The sequence below is a fragment of the Pleurodeles waltl genome, chromosome 5 (assembly GCF_031143425.1).
Source record: "Pleurodeles waltl isolate 20211129_DDA chromosome 5, aPleWal1.hap1.20221129, whole genome shotgun sequence".
Taxonomy (NCBI): Eukaryota; Metazoa; Chordata; class Amphibia; order Caudata; family Salamandridae; genus Pleurodeles; species Pleurodeles waltl.
The window spans coordinates 848,520,728-848,546,011 of NC_090444.1; positions in this window are offsets into that span (position 1 = coordinate 848,520,728).

Genomic DNA, 25,284 nt, shown 5'->3' on the forward strand with positions numbered 1-25,284 from the left:
GAGACATGCAAAGCTCCTGCAATACCACTATAGTCACCCAGTACTTATACACAATAAAAGACAATACTCAGTGTTACCAAAAATAAAGGTACTTTATTTTAGAGACACACGGCCAAAAATATCTTAGAGGCAATACTCCTTCTGGAGGTAAGTATTATTTACAATATATACACTAGTAACCAAAATCAGATAAGTAAACAGTCATAGAATAATGCTAACAGTAGGAAAATACAAAAGATTGCAATGGGCCTATGGGCAACACAAACCATATACTAAAATAGTGGAATGCGAATGTCGAATTCCCCCTAGGCAAGTGTAGTGTGTAGAGGGGTGCGTGGAGAGTGTAGGAAAACACCAAGGGTAAGTAAAGTACCCCACCCCAGAGCCCAGGAAAGCGGGAGTAAAGTACAGAAAGTTTCCTCAAGACACACTACGAGTCGTGATAAAGGATTTTGCAAGCACCAAGCAAGACTACAAGCAACAAATGATGGATTCTTGGACCGGAAGATCTGTGGAGAGAGAAGACCAATACCAGAAGTCCAAGAAGAGTCCAAGAAGGACAGGAGCCCCTTCCAACCTAGAAGAAGGTGCGAAAGTGGATTCTCTGGTCAGAAGAAAAGTACAGAAGAGCACCAAAGAAGATGGCTGTGGGTTCCTGCTTGGTGCAGGAGATGTCCCACGTCGAGTTGATGGATGCAGGCTGTTTGCAACCTGGATTCCGCCAACAAGCTTTGGTTCAAGCAAGTACGCAGTTTGCTTCAAACAGGAGCTGCCTGGACCCAGGATGGAACTGAGGAGACAGAGGGGGCTCACAGCACTTCAGAGAGCCCTCAGAAGATCAGGCAGCACCCACAGGAGTTCCAGAACACAGGGACAAAGAAGATGCAAAGTGCAGTCGTTGCAGCACTACACTGGAAGGTTCCACACTGCCGGAGAACAACTCAGGGAGGTGAGTCACAGGATGGAGTGCTGGGGACCTGGGCTATGCTGTGCATGAAGGATTCTTGGGAGAAATGCACCGAAGCCCAAGGAGCTGCAGAAGACGCGGTTCACAGGGTACTGTCGCAGCACGGGGAGGCAAGCTCTTACCTCCACCAAATTTGGACAGCTGGACCTTTGGACATTCTGGGTCACTTTGGTCCACCACCTGTGTTCCAGGGAGCACGCTCGTTGTCAGGAGGGGAGTCCCAGAGTACCAGTCGTCGTCTCAGAAGGGTGCCTGCAGAAGCAGGGAAGTGAGGACTCCGTCACTCCACAGGAGATTCCTTCGGTTCTTCTGGTGCAGGGTGAAGACAGGAAGTCCTCAGAGCGTGCACACCTGGGAAACTGTTTCAAATGCTGGATGGAGCTGAAGATGCATGTCACAGGAGTCGTCGTGGATACTTTGTTGCAGTTACTGCGGTTCCTGGAGCAGTAGAGCTGGTTTGGCAGTACTGGGGGTCCATAGTGGAGCCCCCAGGGTGCATGGGATTGGCCCCCCAATATCAGATTTGGTTTGGGGGGACAATTTCATGATCTTAGACACCTCACATGGCCATATTCAGAGTTACCATTGTGAAGCTACATATATGTATTGGCATATATGTAGTGCACGCTTATAATGGTATCCCCACACTCATGAAGTCTGGGGAATCGGCCCTGGACAATGTGGGGGCACCTTTGCTAGTGCAAGGGTGCCCTCACACACAGTAACATTACACACAGCCTTCAGTAAATGAAGGTTAGACATATAGGTGACTTCTAACTTACCTTAGTGCAGTGAAAATGGCTGTGAAATAGTGTGAAATGAAAGAAATGCTGCAGCCCATAAGGATCTCCTGGAACCCTAATACCCTGGATACCTAGGTACCATATACTAGGGACTTATAAGGGAGGTCCAGTGTGCCCATTAGAATTTGAATATGGAGTCACTAAAGTGTAGTGACAAATTTGGTAAGTAGAGAGAGCATGAGCACTGGAGTAGCAGACCTTCAGTGACACGGTTAAGCATACTGACAACGCACATAGGCCACAAACTATGAGCACTGGGGTCCTGGCTAGCAGGTTCCCCGTGAGACAGGCAAAACACACTGACAAACAGGCAGAAGTTGGGGGTAACATGCCAAGAAAGATAATACTTTCCTACAAGACTGATGGGGAAAATCTGGCAAAAGCTCTAGCCATTGTCGATAATTGTATGAATACATTGTCCAATCGCATTTACACTTTAAACAACATTGTGTCTTTTGCAATTGACATCATTCAAAATGACATGTCACTTTTAAATCATGGACAGAGTCAACTTGGGTACATTATGCAGTTCAGTTGGACGTTACAAGTTCTTAAAAATGGCCACATGCCTTGGCAGCATGTTAACTCTATGGAGCTTATTGGTCACTTTTAACCTGACACAACAACAACAGCAACAGATAATCGCTAAGAAAGAAGCTTAGTTATATCATGTTCAACAATAAAAAGTTTAAAAAGTTGCCTTTTATTGTAAAGTTGCCTTTTACTGTGGCTGACATTCCATTGTCAGTTTAACTAACACACAAAGGCCCTCATTACAAACCTGGCGGTCGGTGTTAAAGCGGCGGTAAGACCGCCACCAGGCCGGCGGTAAAAAATCAGCAATTACGGCCATGGTGGAAACCGCCAACAAAGACAGCCACTTTAACACTCGGACCACCACGGCGGTCACCACCAACAGACAGGCGGAAGACAATGTACCGCCCACACTATTATGACAGGCCAATCCGCCACCTTTTCCGGGGCGGATTCACCGCAGATAAAAATACGTCGGAAACAGGAATTTCGAAAGGAAAACGCTCACCTCTACACACTCCACGAGGAACGAGGACACCATGGACCCGGAACTCCAAATTCTACCTGCGATAGTCTTCCTGCTCCTGTACCAGGAGCACGAACGCTGGCGGCGAAGACCACGGTGAGTACTGCACCTACGACACAGGGGAGGGGGAGGCAAAATACAGGGACGCACACACGCAACACCCCCAACCCCACCCTCACCCGCTACAACACACACACTAATACATATCTATATATTATAGTTACACCCCCCAAACCCCACAGAAGAATGCAAAGACCAAAGGAAATGATTGTAACCATTGTAATCTATTAAAATACAGTACTATAAAATATATATACACTATAAACAAATATATACACCAATAATACAAGTCCAGGTATTGCACCATTTATAGTCCGTGGACCACTGGGCCCAAAATGCATGGGCGAGGCCCACACTCGATACCAGATCAAAACAGAGAGGACACTGCAGGGGCATCAGATAGAAATACAACAGGCACCTCAGGGGGAAGGGAAGGGGGCCGGATGAGTGCACGACGCCAGATCCACGAGGGGGCTCAATGCCCACTGTTCAGTCCTGGGGAGTGCAAAGCCACAGTCTCTCAAGTCTCTACAGTGGGTGGTTTGCCTACTGTTCAATCCTGGGGAGTGCAAAGCCAGAGTCTCTCAAGTCTCTACAGTGGTGGTTTGCCCACTGTTCAATCCTGGGGAGTGCAAAGCCACAGTCTCTCAAGTCTCTACAGTGGGTGGTTTGCCCCCTTTTCCATTCTGGGGAGTGCAAAGCCACAGTCTCTCAAGTCTCTCCAGTGGGTGGTTTGCCCACTGTTCAATCCTGGGGAGTGCAAAGCCACAGTCTCTCAAGTTGATAACAGTCTCCACTGGTTCTGGAGGGGGACTGGTGCCCAGAGTGCTTCATCCTGTGAAGGACAGAGGTAGTGGATGGATGTCTCCACTGGTTCTGGAGGGGGACTGGTGCCCAGAGTGCTTCATCCTGTGAAGGACAGAGGTAGTGGATGGATCTCTCCACTGGTTCTGGAGGGGGACTGGTGCCCAGAGTGCAACACTCACCCCGTGACGGTCCCAGTTGCGTCAGTGCCCCTGCCGCTCATGGGCTAGCGGTGCTTGATTTGGCAGTGCCCTGTTCAGTGGTGCTTGATTTGGCGGTGCCTTGTTCAGCGGTGCATGAGTTGGCGGTTCCCTGTTCAGCGGTGCTTGATTTGCTGGTGCCCTGTTTAGCAGTGCTTGAGTTGGCGGTGCCCTGTTCAGCGGTGCTTGAGTTGGCGGTGCCCTGTTCAGCGGTGCTTGATTTGGCGGTGCCCTGTTCAGCGGTGCTTGAGTTGGCGGTCCTTCATGGCCCAGCGGGGCTTGTGCTGGCGGTCCTTCATGGCCCAGCGGGGCTTGTGCTGGTGGTGGCCTCCTGGGCAGCTGGGGCTGGCGGGGCCCTCCTGGGCAGCTGGGCTGGGGCTGGCGGTGGCCTCCTGGGCAGCTGGGCTGGGGCTGGCGGTGGCCTCCCGGGCAGCGGGGATGATGGTGGTCTTCTCCGCCGTGCTGCTCTTCCCAGACTTGCCGGGTTTCTTATGGCCCTTCCCCACCTTGGGAGGTGTCACAGCTGAGTCCACACTCCCAACGGGACCCCTGGGAGCGGCTTTGGTGGCTGGAGTCTTCCCCCTCTTCCACAGGGCACTGGCCAACTTCTGATGCTTCACAGGTGGGGACTGGCTGTGCTGTGACTCCGTGCCACACTGGCTGTCCTGGTGGCCGGTGCACTCCACATACCTGTAACTACAGGCACCACTGGTCCCGGAGATGTTGTGGCTGAGGTGCTAGTTCGGGACCTATGAGATGGACGGGGTGGGGGAGGTGTGGGAAAAAGGTCAAGGCTGGACAGGAAAGGTTTTTTGGACACACTGGGACGGGTAGCTGGAGGGGGTTTGGGAGTGGAGGAAGAGGTGGTGGTAGTAGGAGGTGCACGTTTGGTGACTTTGGGTGCAGGTGCATGCGCTGGAGGCTGTCGTAAGGTGGATGGCTGTTGGGTGGGTGTGTGCCTGCATTTGTGTATCTTGGGAGGGGGCGTCACAGACACACTGGGAGAGGACACAGGGGACTTGTGAATGGTAGTGGTGGTGGTGACTGCACGTGAGTGGGGTATGCTGGTGGGTGTGCTGGTGAGGGACGTAGTGGCTGTAGAGATAGTGCATGCAGGTGTGTGTGTAGACGAGACTGGGAGGGAGGAGGGAGACGACGAGGAAGGGGACACAGTGGAGGCAGTGGATGTTGGTGTGTCTGCATGTGTGTGATGCTTGCGTGAGTGCCTGTGGGATGTGTGGTGCTTATGTTTGCCTGAGCTTCCCTTGTGTGGTGAGGTGTGTGCAGGCTGGTCTGATGGTGTGCTTTGGATAGGCAGAGGTACACGGGATTGGGTCTGGGTGGAGGAAGTTGGAGGGGGGAGGCTAGACACAGGGACAATGGCTGCCATCAGTGCTGAGGCCAGAGTTTTAAAGGATCGATGAAGGGCCGCCTGACCAGAATGAATGCCCTCCAGGAATACATTAGTTTGTTGCAACTGCCTTTCTACACCCTGGATGGCATTCAAAATGGTAGACTGCCCAACAGTGAGGGACCTGAGGAGGACAATGGCCTCCTCACTAAGGGCAGCAGGGGTGACTGGGGTGACTGGGGTGCCTGGGGCAAAGGTGATGCCCACCCTCCTGGGGGAGCGGGCACGGGCGAAGGCTGAGGGGCTGCTGGTAGGGGGGTTGGCGGCCGTACCTGTAGATGCGGGGGGCACAGATTTTGCCGCCACCACAAGGGAGCTCCCATCAGAGGACAAGTCCGTGTCGCTGGTCTCAGCTCCTGTCCCCGCCATGGAGCTTCCCTCGGCCTCCGTCCCACTGGTGAATTCAGAGTCCGTAGTGTGGCCCTCCATGGCCATGTGGGATGCAGCTCCCTCGTGCTCCGTTGCCACTGCTCCTCCGCCTGATGATGCTAATGCACACAAGAACAGGGAGACCACAAAAAGGAGGGGGGGAACCGAATAAAGACATGTTGAGTGCATGGATTAACGCTACCGTTGGTGGACAAGACAGACACTGAAGCCCCCTGCACTACGCCGCGCTCTTGGGCTCTACAGTGCAATTCCTGGGAAATGTCCTACAAGGCTATGGACGACATCTGCACACATGAATGACACAGGAGCCTGACTATGTGTACTTGGCACTGTACACAGGTGGGGTGCCACAGGGTCTGCCAGAACAAGGGGACCTAACTAGCACACACGCCCTGGCCTAGGGAAACAACTCCGGGTAGGCCACTGCCAGGATCCTGAACATCAGGGGGGTCATGGTTCGATGGGCACCCCTCCCATGTTGGGAGGCCATCCCCAGCTGAGCCTCCGCCGTCTTCTTGCTCCAGCGGCGAATGTCCTCCCATCTTTTCCGGCAGTGGGTGCTCTGTCTGTGGTAGACCCCCAGGGTCCGGACGTCCTTGGCGATGGCACGCCAAATATCTTTCTTCTGGTGGGCGCTGACCTACATGAAATGTACAGGGGAAGAAGAGAAGTCATTACCAACTGCACCGTCAAAGTGAGTGGCCCCCATCCCTACCCTTGTCATGTGGCACATGTACTCACCGTCTTTCATCCACGCAGAACTCTTCCCCCTTCCTTCTTACATCCAGCCCTCTCCACACAGGCATAGCCCATACAACATGCTCCCTGTGTACTTACCTGTTTGTCTGGAGGACCGTAGAGTAGCGTGTACTGGGGGAGGACCCCATCAACGAGCTTCTCCAACTCCTCCGATGTGAAGGCAGGGGCCCTTTCCCCAGACGCACGAGCCATTGTCTCTTCCAGACTGAGGTCACAGCAGCACTTGCAGTGTAGGTCCTCTCCTGTCGAAGATCAGGTATCGAGTGATTCAACAGATAGAAAATGGTGGTCACGTCCTCGGCGGTGCGTACCATCACCACCAGCGTACATCGTCATTGGCTCCTGAGACCCATAGGGTCCAATGTTCACCAATGCAGCATTGCGCAGCGGTCTCCGACCGCCTACCGCGACGGTGTACAAGGCCAGCGCAGTTACCTCACATTCCATTGTCCCACTTTAGAGGTCAGGCAGCCGCCATTTCATGGGCCCACATGGCCTAATTTCCAACTGCGTCACACATACCTAGGCCTAGCCTCAACACACATACATGCCACCTTTTGTGTATGATTGGTGTTCTGTGTAAACTGTGGGTACGTACCTCTGAGTTGTTTGACTCTGTGGTCGCTGTTGACCTTCATAGGCACCGTCCGCTGGGACATGTGAGGAGATGGCGGCATCCTCCAGAGTACCGACAGCCGGTGGACCTGGAGGAAAGACATTTGATAATCACCTACAGGTTTGACCGTGCCACAATCTAGGAACTGTGTACCCAGCCAGACCTGATGTCAGCAATCCGCCATCCCACAGGAATTCCCCCTCAAGTACAGGTGCTATCAGCTCTCCATTTCCTTGCAAGTGGGTCATTTCAAACAACTGTGGCCATGGTACCAGGGATGTCCCAGCCTATGTTTCCAACGTATTGTCCAGAGTGTTGTCTGCCCTGCTGAAACACATGCGGAGCTACATCGTTTTCCCTCAGGTGGAGGATTTGCCTACAGTGAAAGGTGACTTCTATGCCCTTGGACGTATCCCCAACATCATAGGTGCCATTGATGGGACCCATGTGGCTTTGGTCCCCCACACAGGAGTGAACAGGTGTACAGAAACCGGAAGAGTTATCATTCCATGAATGTTTAGATGGTATGTTTGGCCGACCAGTACATCTCCCATGTGAATGCCATGTTCCCTGGCTCAGTGCATGACGCCTAGATCCTGCGGAATAGCAGCATCCCTTATGTGATGGGTCAACTCCAGAGGCACCGTGTGTGGCTATTAGGTGAGCCCCTGGAAGCAAGATAGTGGGAATGGTTGTCTGGGGTTATCCCTACAGGTTAGTGAGGAATCCCAGGACCAGGGCAGAGGAACGCTACAATGAGGCCCATGGGCGAACTAGGAGGGTGATCGAGCGGACCTTCGGCCTCCTGAAGGCCAGGTTCAGGTGCCTCCACATGACAGGTAGATCCCTATTCTACTCACCAAAGAAGGTGTGCCAGATCATCGTGGCCTGCTGTATGTTTCACAACTTGGCTTTGCAACAACAGGTGCCTTTTCTGCAGGAGGATGGTCCAGATGGCGGTGTTGTGGCAGCTGTGGAGCCTGTGGACAGTGATGAGGATGAAGCAGAGGAAGAAGACATGCAGAACAGGGACTCAGTGATCCAGCAATATTTCCAGTGAAACACAGGTGAGAATACATTCCTGCCTACTACATGTACTTTTACACTACTACCTCTCTACTGTCTGTCGTTTTCACCCAGTGTATGGTCACTGAGTTGTCACTTTCCCTTACGGTTTCACAGATGTGGGACCCCACATGTGCCATCTGCTTAGATTCCTCATGGACTAGAGTTGTATGACATAGGTATGTTGACATTACTATTTCAAGAACATTTGGTCACTGTAATTGCAAATACACTATTGCGAAATCACAGACAGACTCCAGATCATTTTGTGCTTTAGGTGTGTTTATTTAAATGCTAAATATTGGAGGGGGAAGTTAAATGGTGAGGGGTGATGGCGGAGGACTGTCCATGGCAGAGTCCAGTCTATTAGTCTCACAGGTGCATTGCCCATATGGGTATAGGAAGTGGAGCTGGGGCAGTTTAGTTATGGACAGGGTGACAAAGTGGGACAGTGGGATGACAATCAGGGTGGTCTCATTTCTTGGCGGGGGTCTTGGCATCGTGCTCTGTCTTGTTCCTGGATCTCAGGGACCGTTTGCGGGGTGGTTCTCCCTCTGCAGGGGGTGGGTGCTGGTGTGGTGGTCCTGTGGCGGGGCGTCCTGTCCACTAGCGCCAGCAGTTCATCGTTCATGCTAGTGTCAGGGGCCCCTTGAAGTGCCACAGTGTCCCTCCTGGTGTTAAATAGTTCCTTCAGCACTCCTACGATGGTGCCCAGGGTGGAGCTGATGGTTCTGAGTTCCTCCCTGTAGCCCATATACTGTTCCTTCTCCATGCTCTGGGTCTCCTGAAACTTGGCCAGTACCGTTGCCATTGTCTCCTGGGAGTGGTGGTATGCTCCCATGATGGAGGAGAGGGCCTCGTGGAGAGTGGGTTCCCTTGGCCTGTCCGCCCCCTGTCGCACGGCAGCCCTCCCAGTTTCCCTGTGTTCCTGGGCCTCCGTCCCCTGGACCGTGTACCCACTGCCACTGCCCCCAGGTCACTGTTGTTGTTGGGGTGGTGGGTTATCCTGGGTTCCCTGTAGTGGTGGACACACAGCTGATTGACGTGACCTGGGGACGGAGGTATGGGCCCGCTGGGTGGGTGCTGTGCTGGTGTTTCCAGAGGGGGGAAGGTCTGTGGTGGCCTGTGCCTGTGTGAGGGGAACCGACTGTCCCGAGGCCCCCGATGGCCAGGGCTGGTCATCTAGATCTAGTTGGACAGAGGTGCTGTCATCACTGTGGGCCTCTTCTGTGGGTGGAATGGACATGTCTGGACCCTCCTGTCTGGTGACGTTGGGTAGGGGTCCTGCAGGGGTGGAAAGGCATGATTATTGCATCTGTGTGTGGCATGGTGTGCAATAGGTGGGTGACCATGTACCCCAGTGCTGGCATTCCTGTGTGGGAGCTTGTGTGATGATGGTTTAGGGGGGTGTATGGCTATGTGCAGTGTGCATGCTTTGGTGATGGGTGTCCATGCTTTGTTGTAGCATGCAGGGCTTGGTGTTGGGATGTGTGGTTTGTGATATTGGTACATTTGTGAGGAGTTGGAGTGATAGGGGTGGGGGCGAGGGTGGGGGTGGGGGTATGTGATAGCATGCAGGTAGGGTGGGGGATGTAATAGTTAAGATTTGACTTACCAGAGTCCATTCCTCCACCTACTCCTGCGAGGCCCTCAGGATGCAGAATCGCCAAGACCTGCTCCTCCCATGTTGTTAGTTGTGGGTGAGGAGGTGGGAGTCCGCCGCCAGTCCGCTGAACCACCAGGTGGGGTCTTGAGACCACGGAACGCACCTTCCCCCGTAGGTCGTTCCACCTTTTCCTGATGTCCTCCCGATTTCTTAGGTGCTGTCCCACTGCGTTGACCCTGTCCACTATTCTTCGCCATAGCTCCATCTTCCTTGCAATTGAGGTGTGCTATACCTGTGCTCCAAATAGCTGTGGCTCTACCCGGACGATTTCCTCCACCAGGACCCTGAGCTCCTCCTCCGAGAACCTGGGGTGTCTTTGCTGTGCCATGGGGTGTTGTAGGTGATGTGTGGGGTGGTGTGTGTGGTGATGTGTAGTGGTGTGTTATGTGAGGTGCGTGGAAGTTGTGTGGGTGATTGTGTTATGTGCCTGTGGATGCTGTTGTACTTGCTGGTGGTGTCTCTCCCTGTGCTTCGTTCTGAATTTTTGTCGTAGGGGTTTGTGGGTGATGTGGGTGTGTGTTTTATATTATATTGGGTGTGTGGGAGTGGTGTGTGTATGTGTATCAGGTGTGTGTATTTTGAATTGTCCAATGTGGCTGTGTTTTGTAAGAGTGTGTGTATTTTGAGCACAGCGGTGTGTACCGCCAATGGAATACCGCGGTTGAAAGACCGCCACGTGGATTCGTGTGTCGTGATAGTGTGGGCATATTTCTGTTGGCGTGACGGTGGAGGTTTTGTTTTTGCCAGTTTATCACTGACCTTTGGTGTGGCGGACTTGTGTGGGTGTCTGAATTTTGGGGGGTTCCAAGATGTGAGTCATAATAGCTGTGGCAGAATTCTGCAGCTGTGGCGGTGTGTTGGCGGTGTTCTGCATGGCGGCAAGCAGCTTTTACCGCCAATGTTGTAATGACCGCCAAAGTGATTAATCTGCCCATTTCAAAATTCAATTTACTTCATCTTTAAAACATTTTCCTGTAGGCAGAATAGAACAACTAGGAGACAGTTACAACCACGAGGTGTGGGAGTTACCTTTTGATTACAAATGTTTGAATGGTGAGACAATCGTCTTTCTTAGCTTGAGCAAATGCATGGCTTCTGTGAGTCATGCTATGATGTCCTTGTATGGCATTTGTAATGCAGCCATAGCAAATGTGGCTTGTTATCTGGAAGGTACTTCTGTTCCTCTGATTAGCCCAGTGTTTCAACTGCTCTTGAATAGGAGTTATTTAATACTCAGTGATGAAGATTGTTGTGGTATGAGGCCCAGCACTGCTTATGTGATTTTGTTTTTTCAGATTATTACTTGCCATTGTAATGTGTAATTTTCCCCTGGCCATGGGATAAAAATAATGGACATATGGCCTCATATTGCTACTTATAATATACATTTTGACACTCTGAGCAGACCAAACGCTCTTTTGTTTAAAAAATACATAGCTCTCACATCAGCCCCTCACACGTATGACCTCCAAGTGGCAAGGTTGTCCACAGAGATACAGTTCCTACTAAATACCAACTTCCCCAAACATTTCAGTGAATTGGTCAGCTGTATTTTAATGCTTCTGACACTGCTGGGTTGTGCACTTTCTTAACGCTGTTGGTTCTCGTTTTGTTAGCACTTTCCAGACTGTGTTCGGAGCTATACCTTCAGCAATCCACTCACTTTTTTGAGTGTGTTTGGAGGATTCCCAATAATTTTTGCCTTGAATGGCGATATTCTGCTGTTGCTATTTTTGATTCACAATGGCTATTCCATCTCAAAAGGAGAAATGATGGAGCTTTCACAGACCACCTGTGTTGTGATGTAGTTTTTGGAAGCGTCAATTCTGGAAGAACTGGATTTGAATTGGTCACTATCATTCCAACCATTTCTCTATTGTGTGCAACCTGTCTTGCATTGTTTGTGGTGCTCCTTCGAATATGCACGAAAGGTGTATCTTACTGTACAGCACGTACCTTCTTTGGACACAGACCTGATAATGTTTTCGATGAGGGTTCATTGCTGGAATTGCCACTGAGATCGGGGTTGTTGCAAGATGCCTTCTAATGAACCCCCCCTTGTGGATTTAGTGGCTCCAACATCTGACACTGCACGAACGTTGTCTACTTGGCCGTAACTATGGCTGGGGCACTCGAACATGTGTGCTCCTTGGATCTCATGTCTAATGTGCTGGTTAATTATTGCCTGCTGAAGCGGGGTATCTCCTGGATTCGATCTCCATTGATGACACCGAAGATTTCCTGCAGGATCATGACTACTATGAAATTTGACTTTTGGCATTTTTTTTTTGAAATTCTATATTATATTTTGAATTTGTCCAGCTTTTCGGCTTCATTTGCTTGTTTTATTCAACATTTTTATCTCTTTTTATGTACATTTTTAGTAAGCTTTTAGTGATTAGTCTAGTGTAGTTCATTGTAGGTATCGGACCCTGCACTCTTGTACCAACAATGGAGAGGGTGTTGTGGATTCAGCTTTTAGTTCCTAGGTTGGTATCCCATATTTTAGCCTTTAGGGCCTTAGCTTTTGCCTTTCAGGCATGCCCAAGATTTTATTTGCTTTTGTTCATTTTAGTATATTTTATTATCACACGCTTTTCAGCTTGTTGTTTTTACATTTATCAGCTGCCATTCTTACAAAAAACATTTTGTTGGTGTTCCACATTTATCTGCACTTTGTATGCATTTCATTCTGCACTCTGCTCAAGGCTGTTATATTTATTCACAATAGTTTACTTAGTATTGCCACTATAAGAGTACGAAGTCATGGACAAACAATCATGTCCTGCCTGTTCTCAGAACACAACACGCTTTGTTATAAAAACACCACACCAGCCAAAGGAGGTCAGAGAGGTCTTATGCTGTGTGCCTCTTCATTGCAGCTTTGCTGAGGTTGCCCTTATCTTCCCAGCTAACTGGGAGGACTGCAAAGTAGACCAACAGAAGTATGGGGTCGGGACTCATTTCATAAGACTGGGATGGGCAGACAAGGCTAACACTATTATGTGCTCATTTTAGAGAATAGGGTGTAGGTAGGAATTCTTAGACACATATTTATTTGAGGATGTTGGGACTGTTCATCGGTTTTCCCTAAGGGTCATTGTAGGAAAGTGCCCTTGTTGGCATGGTTACCCCTCACTTTTTGCCTGATACTGATGCCTACTTGGACTGAGAGTGTACTGGGATCCTGCAAACCAGGCCCTAGCACCAGTGTTCTTTCCCAAAATCTGTACCTTTGTTTTCACAATTGGCACACCCCTGGCACACAGTTAAGCCCCCTGTAAAAGGTACCCATGGTACCAAGGCAAGGGCCCTGTGGCCAGGGAAGGTCCCCAAGGGCTGCAGCATGTATTATGCCACGCTGGGGGGGACCCCTCACCAAGTACATACACACTGCCTTTGCAGCTTGTGAGTGCTGGTGGGGAAAAAGGCAAGGTTAAAATAGTGCCATGCCCACAAACCACTGCTTATGGCAGAGGTAAGTCACCCCTCTAGCAGGCCTTACAGCCCTAAGGCAGGGTGCACTATACCACAGGTGAGGGCATAGCTGCACGAGCAATATGTGCCTACAGTGTCTAAGTCAATTCTTAGACATTTTAAGTGAAGTATAGTCATATTGAGTATATGGCCTGGGAGTTTGCCACTACGAACTCCACAGGTCCATAATGGCTTCACTGAATACTGGAATTTTGGTATCAAACTTCTCAGCACAATAAACCCACACTGATGCCAGTGTGGGATTTATTGAAAATGCACCCAGGAGGCATCTTAGAGATGCCCCTGTATGTTAGCCAAACGGCTAGTGCAAGACTGACCAGTCTGTGCCAGCCTGCCACTTTCAGACAAGTTTCTGACCACATGGGTGAGAGCCTTTGTGCTCTTGTGGCCAGAAACAAAGCCTGTCCTGGGTGAAGGTGCTTCACACCTCCCCCTACAGGAACTGTAACACCTGGGAGTGAGCCTCAAAGGCTCAGGCCTCTTCTTACAGTGCTCCAGGGCACTCCAGCTAGTGGAGTTGCCCACCCCCCCAGGCAAGTCTGGTGGGAGAATTAGGGAAAGCAGGGAGGAGTGACATCCCCAGCTGGGACCACCCCCCTAAGGTGTCCAGAGCTGAAGTGACCCCCTCCTTGGAGAATCCTCCATCTTAGTTTGGAGAAGAAAGGGACCAATAGGGATAGGTCTGTGTCCTCCTCCCCAAAGGGCGTGGGCACAAGAAGGCTGTAGCCACCCTCAGGGACAGTAGCCACTGCCCTCTGACCCCTGTAACACCACCTGTAAATCTAGGAATTAGGGGCTCCCCTGAACCCAGTTCATCAGATTCCTGGCACCCTCACAAGAAGAAAGAAGAAGGACTGTTTAGCTGAAACCCCAGCAGAGAAGACGGAAGACGAAAACTGACTTGGCCCCAGCCCTACCGGCCTGTCTCCAGCTTCAAAAGCCCTGCAAAAGAAAGCGATGAATCCTGCAGGTCCAGCGACCTCTGTTAAGCCTCCAGAGGACTGCATGCATCACAGAGGACTAAGAACTCCAGTGGACAGTGGCCCTGTCCCAGAAGACACTATACCTAAGGACTCCAGAGCCTCCCCGGATTTGCGAGTCCTGACCACTCTGCAAACAATGCCCACGGCCCATGTCCAGGTGGCCCAACCGACTATAGAGGATCCCCAGGTGATTCTGAGCAAGTGCTCACCCTGGGTTGAACTCTCCTGTCCTCCATGATGATGCCTGCAGCCTGAATGCAGAGGACCCCCCTGACCACGACAGCACCAGACAAAGATACCCGTCGCCAAAAGATACACTGCACCCGCAGCCACCTGGCCTTGGGGAACCCAACCTCTGGTGTAGCAACGTTCAGCAGGTGGCACTCCTCCTTGTCCAGCCTATGGTGCTCCGAAACCGAACCCCTGGGTTCCCCTCACAGGAAAGCATTGGGGCTCGACGCTGTGTTTGCACCCTGCTCCCGGCAGTCCCTGTGCCGCTGAGGGTGTGAGTTTGGTGCTGACCTGTGTCTCCCCAGTTCTCCTCTAAACCCCCCCAGGGCTGCCCTCCGAAGACGCGGAGACTTGCCTGCAAGCAGGCCTGAATCCAAGTGCCCCCAGTCTCCATAGGAGCCCATGTTAAATTTGCCACATCTTCAAATACTTATTTATGTACTTACCTGCAACTTGAATCTTGTGGTTCTAGAAGTAAACTAACAAAAGATATTTTTGCTATATAAAAACCATTGGTCCAGAGTTAGTAATTTAGTGTGTGCTTCCCTTATTGTCTATGTGTGTACAACAAATGCTTCGCACTACCCTCTGATAAGTCTAACTGCTCGACCACACTACACAAAAGAGAACATTAGTATTATTTACTTTAGCCTCTGTTAAGCCTCTCGGGAACCCCTGAACTCTGTGCACACTATACCTCATTTTGATATAGTATATATAGAGCCACCTTCCTACACTGTTCTTCCAATGGAGACCAAGAAAGAGGTTACAGTTCCCTCTGTTATCAAAGATGACAGCGGGCCCTAGTGTACAGCAGACAGCATTGGAGAGAACTCCATTTTTAGTATCAGCCAATCCTGCAAACAGTGATAACGCTGCCGCCTTCCTGAAACCACCACCACCACCATTTGATAAAGCCAAAAAGCAAAATATTGGTGATAGATTGACAGCTTTAATAGAGACAGTTGATGATTTCTTTGATGCACTAGAAGAAACAAATAACAAGAAGATTATCAAATACTTCAAGAAACTTGCTCGTGCACGTGCCTTAAAAGTTTCGTATTTCACCCAGGTATCAACAGTACTTTGTTTGAAATAGGTAAGTAGTATAGTTTTTGAATTATTGGCAATAATCTGTTTTAAAAATTGATACAGTGCAATTTTCAGAAACAGGTTCTGGGGGATGAAATGTAAGTCTTTTTACAGGTAATTACAACACTTACACTTTCAATCTCTGAGTTTTAAGAAGTCCACTGGTTGGGGTTCAAGTTAACCCCAAACACCCACCAGCAGCAACACAGGGCCGGTCGGTGCAGAGGTCAAAGTTGAGCACGTTTAACATTGTCTCCTATGGAGACAGGAGGTACTCTGAATCAGACCTGCCTGCAGGTAAGTACCCGCATCTCGGAAGGCAGACCAGAAAGGATTAGAAGACCACTGAAGGGGCCACAAGTAGACACACAGGGGCGGCAGGGTGCAAACAGGACATCGGTTTTCAATACTGGTCTATGAGGAGACCCCGGGGATTACTCAGAGGCTGCAGGCGAGGTCCAGGGGTGTGTCTCAGGCAAACCACCAGTTTGACATGGAGGAGGGCCGCCTGCTAAACGTAGAGGCACCTGGGGTCGGTTTCTCCAAGGCCTGGGGGCTACGGTGCAGTGTGTCTTTAGGCGTCAGATATCTTCGTCTGGAGCTTTGCGGTCAGGGGGGTCCTCAGGATTACCTCTACAGTCGTCATTTGTCCTCTAAACCAAGCTGGATGGAAGGGCATCACTTTAGTTCTGGACACCTTAGGGGTGGACCTTGCTGGGGTGATCACTCCTCCCTGTTTTCCCAACTTTTCCTACCAGACCTGCCGCAAAAAGTGGGGCTTTGTCCAGAGGGCTGGCATCTCCACAAGCTGGAGTGCCCTGTGGCACTGTAACCCGAGGCTTCAGCCTTTGAGGCTCACCGCCAGGGGTTACAGTTCCTGTCAGGGAGGTGTGACAGGACAGGCTTTGTTTCTGGCCACAGAGTGCACAAAGGCACTCAGCCCATGTGGTCAGACACTTGTCTGAAAGTGGCAGGCTGACACAGACCGGTCAGTACTACACTAGCAGTATGGCTAACATTCAGGAGGCATCACTAAGATGCACTCTGTGTGCATTTTCAATAAATCTCACACTGGCATCAGTGTGGGTTTATTGTACTGAGAAGTTTGATGCCAAACTTCCCAGAATTCAGTGAAGCCATTATGGAGCTGTGGAGTTCGTAATGACAAACTCCCAGACAATATACTCAATAAGGCTACACAGCACTTACAATGTCTAAGAATGGATTTAGATACTAAAGGGGCATATTTCTCATGCAGCTATGCCCTCACCTGTGGTATAGTGCACTGTGCCTTAGGGCTGTAAGGCCTGCTACAGGGGTGACTTACCTATCCCACAGGCAGTGGTTTGTGGGCATGGCACCTTGAAAGGTGTGTCATGTCGACTTTGCCTTTTTCTCCCCACCAGCACTCACAAGCTGCAAGGCAGTGTGCATGTGCTGAGTGAGGGGTCCCCTAGGGTGGCATAACACATGCTACAGCCCTTATAGAGACCTTCCATGGCCACAGGGCCCTTGGTACCAAGGGTATCTTTTACAAGGGACTTAACCGTGTGCCAGGGTTGTGCCAATTGTGGAAACAAAAGTACAGTTTTAGGGAAAGAACAATTTTCTAGGGCCTGGTTAGCAGGGTCCCAGCACACTTTCAATCAAAGTTGGCATCAACACTAGGCAAAAAGTGGGGGGGTAACCATGCCAAGGAGGCATTTCCTTACACAACCCCCCCCCAAACCAAAGAGGGTGAGACTAACCTTTCCCAAGAGAGTCTTCATTTTCTAAGTGGAAGAACCTGGAAAGGCCATCTGCATTGGCATGGGCAGTCCCATGTCTGTGTTCCACTATAAAGTCCATTCCCTGTAGGGAGATGGACCACCTCAACAGTTTTGGATTTTCACCTTTCATTTGCATTAGCCATCTGAGAGGTCTGTGGTCAGTTTGAACTACAAAGTGAGTACCAAAGAGGTATGGTCTCAGCTTCTTCAGGGACCAAACCACAGCAAAGGCTTCCCTCTCAATGGCACTCCAACGCTGCTCCCTGGGGAGTAACCTCCTGCTAATGAAAGCAACAGGCTGGTCAAGGCCATCATCATTGGTTTGGGACAACACTGCCCCTATCCCATGTTCAGAGGCATCAGTCTGCACAATGAACTGCTTGGAGTAATCTAGAGCTTTGAGAACTGGTGCTGTGCACATTGCTTGTTTCAGGGTGTCAAAGGCCTGTTGGCATTCTACAGTCCAGTTTACCTTCTTGGGCATTTTCTTGGAGGTAAGTTCTGTGAGGGGTGTCACTATTGATCCATAACCCTTCACAAACCTCCTGTAGTACCCAGTCAAGCCAAGGAATGCCCTGACTTGAGTCTGGGTTTTTGGAGCTGCCCAGTCCAGAATAGGCTGGATCTTGGGCTGGAGTGGCTGAACTTGGCATCCACCTACAAGGTGTCCCAAGTAAACCACAGTTCCCTGCCCTATCTGACATTTGGATGCCTTGATAGAGAGGCCTACTGCTTGCAGGGCCTTCAAAACCTTCTTCAGGTGGACCAGGTGATCCTGCCAGCTGGAGCTAAAGACAGCAATATCTTCAAGATAAGCTGCACTAAAGGACTCCAAGCCAGCAAGGACTTGATTCTGCAACCTTTGGAAGGTTGCAGGGGCATTCTTTAAACCAAAGGGCATAACAGTAAACTGATAATGCCCATCAGGTGTGGAGAATGCTGTATTTTCTTTTGCTCCTGGTGCCATTTTGATTTGCCAGTACCCTGCTGTCACGTCAAAGGTACTTAAGTATCTGGCAGCACCTAATTTGTCAATTAATTCCTCTGCCCTTGGAATGGGATGGGCATCTGTCTTGGTGACAGAATTAAGTCCTCTGTAGTCCACACAAAACCTCATCTCTCTCTTTCCATCTTTGGTGTGAGGTTTGGGGACTAAGACCCCTGGGGGGCTAGCCCAGGGGCTGTCAGAGTACTCAATGACTCCCAATTCGAGCATCTTGTGGACTTCCACCTTGATGCTTTCCTTAACTTGGTCAGACTGTCTGAAAATTTTGTTTTTGACAGGCATGCTGTCTCCTGTGTCCACATCATGGGTACACAGGTGTGTCTGACCAGGGGTTAGGGAAAAGAGCTCAGCAAACTGTTGCAGGACCTTCCTACAGTCAGATTGCTGTTGGCCAGAGAGGGTGTCTGAATAGGTCACTCCATCTACTGAACCATCTTTAGGGTCTGTGGGGAGGAGATCAGGGAGAGGTTCACTCTCAGCTTCCTGGTCCTCATCTGTTACCATCAACAGATTCACATCTGCCCTGTCATGGAAGAGTTTGAGGCGGTTCACATGGATCACCCTTTTGGGGGTCCTGCTAGTGCCTAGGTCTACCAGGTAGGTGACCTGACTCTTCTTCTCTAACACTGGGTAAGGGCCACTCCATCTGTCCTGAGGTGCCCTGGGAGCCACAAGCTCCAGAACCTAGACTTTCTGCCCTGGCTGAAACTCAACCATAGCAGCCTTTTGGTCATACCAAAACTTCTGGAGTTGTTGGCTGGCCTCAAGGTTTTTGCTTGCCTTTTCCATATACTCTGCCATCCTTGAACGTAGGCCTAGTACATAGTCCACTATATCTTGTTTAGGCTCATGAAGAGGTCCCTCCCAGCCTTCTTTTACAAGAGCTAGTGGCCCCCTTACAGGATGGCCAAACAGAAGTTCAAAGGGGGAAAACCCTACTCCCTTCTGAGGTACCTCTCTGTAGGCGAAAAGCAGACATGGCAAGAGGACATCCCATCTCCTTTTGAGTTTTTCAGGGAGCCCCATGATCATGCCTTTCAATGTCTTGTTAAATCTTTCAACATGACCATTGGTTTGTGGATGGTATGGTGTGGTGAATTTGTAAGTCACCCCACACTCATTCCACATATGTTTCAGGTATGCTGACATAAAGTTGGTACCTCTGTCAGACACCACCTCCTTAGGAAATCCCACTGTGGTAAAAATACCAATGAGTGCTTTGGCTACTGCAGGGGCAGTAGTCGACCTAAGGGGAATTGGTTCAGGGTATCTAGTAGCATGATCCACTACTACTAGTATGTATTGTTTCCCTGAGGCTGTGGGAGGTTCGAGTGGACCCACTATGTCCACACCCACTCTTTCAAAGGGGACCCCCACCACTGGAAGTGGAATGAGGGGGGCCTTTGGATGTCCACCTGTCTTATCACTGGCTTGACAGGTGGCACAGGAGACACAAAACTCCTTGACCTTCTGGGATATGTTGGGCCTATAGAAGTGGTTGACTAATCTCTCCCACGTCTTGGTCTGTCCCAAATGCCCAGCAAGAGGAATATCATGAGCTAAGGTCAGAATGATCTTCCTAAACTCCTGAGGCACTACCACTCTCCTAGTGGCACCAAGTTTGGGATCTCTTGCCTCAGTGTAGAGGAGTACATCTTCCCAATAGACTCTATGTGTTCCTGTTATTTTTCCTTCGGACTCTTCAGCAGCTTGCTGCCTAAGGCCTTCAAGAGAGGGACAGGTTTCTTGACCCTTACACAACTGCTCCCTTGAGGGTCCCCCTGGGCCTAGGAGCTCAACTTGATAAGGTCCTAACTCCATGGGTTCAGTTCCCTCAGAGGGCAGAACTTCTTCCTGGGAAGAGAGGTTCTCTTTTTCTTGTTGTGTTGAAGCTGGTTCCCCAGTCTTCTTTCCTTTTCTCTTGGAGGGTTGGGCCCTTTTTCCAGGCTCCAACACCACTTTTTCACCCTGAGCCTTGCACTGTGCCCTTGTCTTGACACACACCAGTTCAGGGATACCCAGCATGGCTGCATGGGTTTTGAGTTCTACCTCAGCCCATGCTGAGAACTCCAGGTCATTTCCAAGCAAACAGTCTACAGGGATATTTGAGGAGACCACCACCTGTTTCAGGCCATTGACCCCTCCTTACTCTAAAGATACCATAGCCATGGGATGTACTTTAGTCTGATTGTCAGCCTTGGTGACTGGATAAGTTTGTCCAGCCAGGTATTGACCAGGGGAAACCAGTTTCTCTGTCACCATGGTGACACTGGCACCTGTATCCCTTAGGCCTTCTACACTTGTCCCATTAATTAAGAGTTGCTGCCTGTATTTTTGCATATTAGGGGGCCAGGCAGCCAGTGTGGCTAAATCCACTCCACCCTCAGAGACTAATGTAGCTTCAGTGTGAACCCTGATTTGCTCTGGGCACACTGTTGATCCCACTTGGAGACTGGCCATTCCAGTTTTAGCTGGAGTCGAGTTAGAAGTGGAACCTTTCTTGGGACAGGCCTTGTCTCCAGTTTGGTGTCCTGGCTGATTACAGCTACAACACCAGGCCTCTTTGGGATCAAAGTTTTTACCCTTGTACCCAAAATTGGATTGTGAAAAGGCTCTGGACCCTCCCTCCTGAGCAGGTTTTTGGGGCCCTATAGAAGACTCTTTACTTTTCCCTTTGGATGTCTCAACACTCTTCCCCTAGGGAGTCTTTGTGACCCCTTTCTTTTGGTCACCCCCTGTGGAAGTCTTGGTCACCCTAGTCTTGACCCAATGGTCCGCCTTCTTTCCCAAATCTTGGGGAGAAATTGGTCCTAGGTCTACCAGATGCTGATGCAGTTTATCATTGAAACAATTACTTAACAGGTGTTCTTTCACAAATAAATTGTACAGCCCATCATAATCATTTACACCACTGCCTTGAATCCAACCATCCAGTGTTTTTACTGAGAAGTCAACAAAATCAACCCAGGTCTGGCTCGAGAATTTTTGAGCCTCCTTGAACCTAATTCTATACTCCTCAGTGGAGAATCCAAAGCCCTCAATCAGGGTAGCCTTCATGAGGTCACAGGATTCTGCATCTTTTCCAGAGAGTGTGAGGAGTCTATCCCTACACTTTCCAGTGAACATTTCCCAAAGGAGAGCACCCCAGTGAGATCTGTTTACTTTGCTGGTTGCACAAGCCCTCTCAAAAGCTGTGAACCATTTGGTGATGTCATCACCATCTTCATATTTAGTTACAATCCCTTTTGGGATTTTCAACATGTCAGGAGAATCTCTGACCCTATTTATGTTGCTGCCACCATTGATGGGACCAAAACCCATCTCTTGTCTTTCCCTTTCTATGGCTAGGAACTGTCTCTCTAAAGCCAATCTTTTGACCATCCTGGCTAACAGTAGGTCCTCTTCACTGAGGCTGTCCTCAGTGATTCCAGAGGTGCTGGACTCTCCTGTGAGAGAAGCAGCATCTCTGACTATCACATTTGGAGTCAGGGTTTGAGGAGCCCTGGCCTCCCTAACTAGGACTGGAGGTGGGAATTCCACCAATTCACTAGCTTCCCCCTCTGGGAGGTCATCCTCAGAGGGGTTGTTCTTGGCAAACTCTGCCAAAAGCTCCTGGAGCTGTATTTTGGTAGGGTTTGAACTAGTTCTAGTCTTTTTTGTTTTGCAGAGAGACCTTAACTCTGACATCCTAAGATTCAGGTAAGGGGTGACGTCGAGTTCCATCACATTCTCTTCTGCATTAGACGTTATGTTTCTAAAAGTTGGAATACTTTTTAAGAATCTAAAACTATCTCTAGAACTTAATTCAAACTCTTACAAAACTTCTAAACTCTAAAAGAAATGCTAACAGGGACTAACACAAGGCCCTAGCAGGACTTTTAAAAATTTAGAAAAATAGCTCAAATTTCAAAAATCAGTTTCTAATGACAATGTTTGGAATTTAGTCGTGTGATCAGGTATTGGCTGAGTAGTCCAGCAAATGCAAAGTCTTGTATCCCACCGCTGATCCACCAATGTAGGAAGTTGGCTCTGTATGTACTATTTCAAAGTAAGAAATAGCATTCACAGAGTCCAAGGGTTCCCCGTAGAGTTGAGATAGTGGCAAAAAGAGATAATTCTAATGCTCTATTTTGTGGTAGTGTGGGCGAGCAGTAGGCTTATCAGAGGGTAGTGTTAAGCATTTGTTGTACACACACAGGCAATAAACGAGGAACACACACTCAGAGACAATTCCAGGCCAATAGGTTTTTGTATAGAAAAATATATTTTCTTAGTTTATTTTAAGAACCGCAGGTTCAAGATTTAAAAGTAATACTTCAAATGAAAGGTATTTCACTTAGGAACTTTAGGAACTTTGAATTAGCAAAATAGCATATACAGTTTTCACATAAATGACATATAGCTATTTTAAAACTAGACAGTGCAATTTTCAACAGTTCCTGGGGGAGGTAAGTGTTTGTTAGTTTTGCAGGTAAGTAAACCACCTACGGGGTTTAAAGTTGGGTCCAAGGTTGCCCACCGTTGGGGGTTCAGAGCAACCCCAAAGTTACCACACCAGCAGCTCAGGGCCTGTCAGGTGCAGAGGTCAAAGTGGTGCCCAAAACACATAGGCTTCAATGGAGAAAGGGGTGCCCCGGTTCCAGTCTGCCAGCAGGTAAGTACCCGCGTCTTCGGAGGGCAGACCAGGGGGGTTTTGTAGGGCACTGCGGGGGACACAAGTCAACACAAAAAGTACACCCTCAGCGGCACGGGGGCGGCCGGGTACAGTGTGCAAACAGACGTCAGGTTCGCAATAGGATACAATGGGAGATCAAGGGGTCTCTTCAGCGATGCAGGCAGGCAAGGGGGGGGCTCCTCGGGGTAGCCACCACCTGGGCAAGGGAGAGGGCCACCTGGGGGTCGCTCCTGCACTGGAGGTCGGATCCTTCAGGTCCTGGGAGCTGCGGGTGCAGTGTCTTTACCAGGCGTCGGGTCTTTGAAGCAGGCAGTCGCAGTCAGGGGGAGCCTCGGGATTCCCTCTGCAGGCGTCGCTGTGGGGGCTCAGGGGGGTCAACTCTGGCTACTCACTGTCTCGTAGTGGCCGGGGAGTCCTCCCTGTGGGGTTTGTTCTCCACAAGTCGAGCCGGGGGCGTCGGGTGCAGAGTGCAAAGTCTCACGTTTCCGGCGGGAAACGTGTGTTGTTTCAAAGTTGCTTCTTTGTTGCAAAGTTGCAGTCTTTGGGGAACAGAGCCGCTGTCCTCAGGAGTTCTTGGTCCTTCTAGATGCAGGGTTGTCCTCTGAGGTTTCAGAGGTTGCTGGACCCTGTGGAACGCGTCACTGGAGCAGTGTCTTTAGAAGTGGGGAGACAGGCCGGTAGAGCTGGAGCCAAAGCAGTTGTCTCTGTCTTCTCTACAGGTTTTCAGCTCAGCAGTCCTCTTCTTCTTAGGTTGCAGGAATCTATCTTGCTGCATTCTGGGAGCCCCTAAATACTCGATTTAGGGGTGTGTTTAGGTCTGGGGGTTAGTAGCCAATGGCTACTAGCCCTGAGGGTGGCTACACCCTCTTTGTGCCTCCTCCCTGAGGGGAGGGGGGCACATCCCTATCCCTATTGGGGGAATCCTCCATCTGCAAGATGGAGGATTTCTAAAAGTCAGAGTCACCTCAGCTCAGGACACCTTAGCGGCTGTCCTGACTGGCCAGTGACACCTCCTTGTTTTTCTCATTATCTCCTCCGGCCTTGCCGCCAAAAGTGGGGCCGTGCCGGAGAGGGCGGGCAACTCCACTAGCTGGAGTGCCCTGGGGTGCTGTAACAAAGAGGGTGAGCCTTTGAGGCTCACCACCAGGTGTTACAGTTCCTGCAGGGGGAGGTGAGAGGCACCTCCACCCAGTACAGGCTTTGTTACTAGCCACAGAGTGACAAAGGCACTCTCCCCATGTGGCCAGCAACATGTCTGGTGTGTGGCAGGCTGCTAAAACTAATCAGCCTACACGGGTAGTCGGTTAAGGTTTCAGGGGGCACCTCTAAGGTGCCCTCTGGGGTGTATGTTACAATAAAATGTACACTGGCATCAGTGTGCATTTATTGTGCTGAGAAGTTTGATACCAAATTTCACAGTTTTCAGAGTAGCCATTATGGTGCTGTGGAGTTCGTGCATGACAGACTCCCAGACCATATACTCTTATGGCTACCCTGCACTTACAATGTCTAAGGTTTTGCTTAGACACTGTAGGGGCATAGTGCTCATGCACTTATGTCCTCACCTATGGTATAGTGCACCCTGCCTTAGGGCTGTAAGGCCTGCTAGAGGGGTGACTTATCTATACCTATAGGCAGTGTGAGGTTGGCATGGCACCCTGAAGGGAGTGCCATGTCGACTTAGTCGTTTTATCCTCACTAGCACACACACGCTGGCAAGCAGTGTGTCTGTGCTGACTGAGGGGTCCCCAGGGTGGCATAAGACATGCTGCAGCCCTAAGAGACCTTCCCTGGCATCAGGGCCCTTGGTACCAGAGGTACCAGTTACAAGGGACTTACCTGGATGCCAGGGTGTGCCAATTGTGGAAACAAAGGTACATGTTAGGGAAAGAACACTGGTGCTCCGGCCTGATTAGCAGACCTCAGCACACTTTCAAATCATAACTTGGCATCAGCAAAGGCAAAAAGTCAGGGGGTAACCATGCCAAGGAGGCATTTCCTTACACACATTTACAAAACACTACCACATTGGACAAATAGAAATACACACACCTGATACACATACACACACCACTCCCACACACCCATTACAATATAAAACACACACCCACATCACCCACAAACCCCTACGACCAGAATTACCGAGAGAAGGCCAGAGAGAGACACCACAAACAACTACCAAGCATCCACAGGCACACAATACCATCACCCACAGAACTTCCACGCACC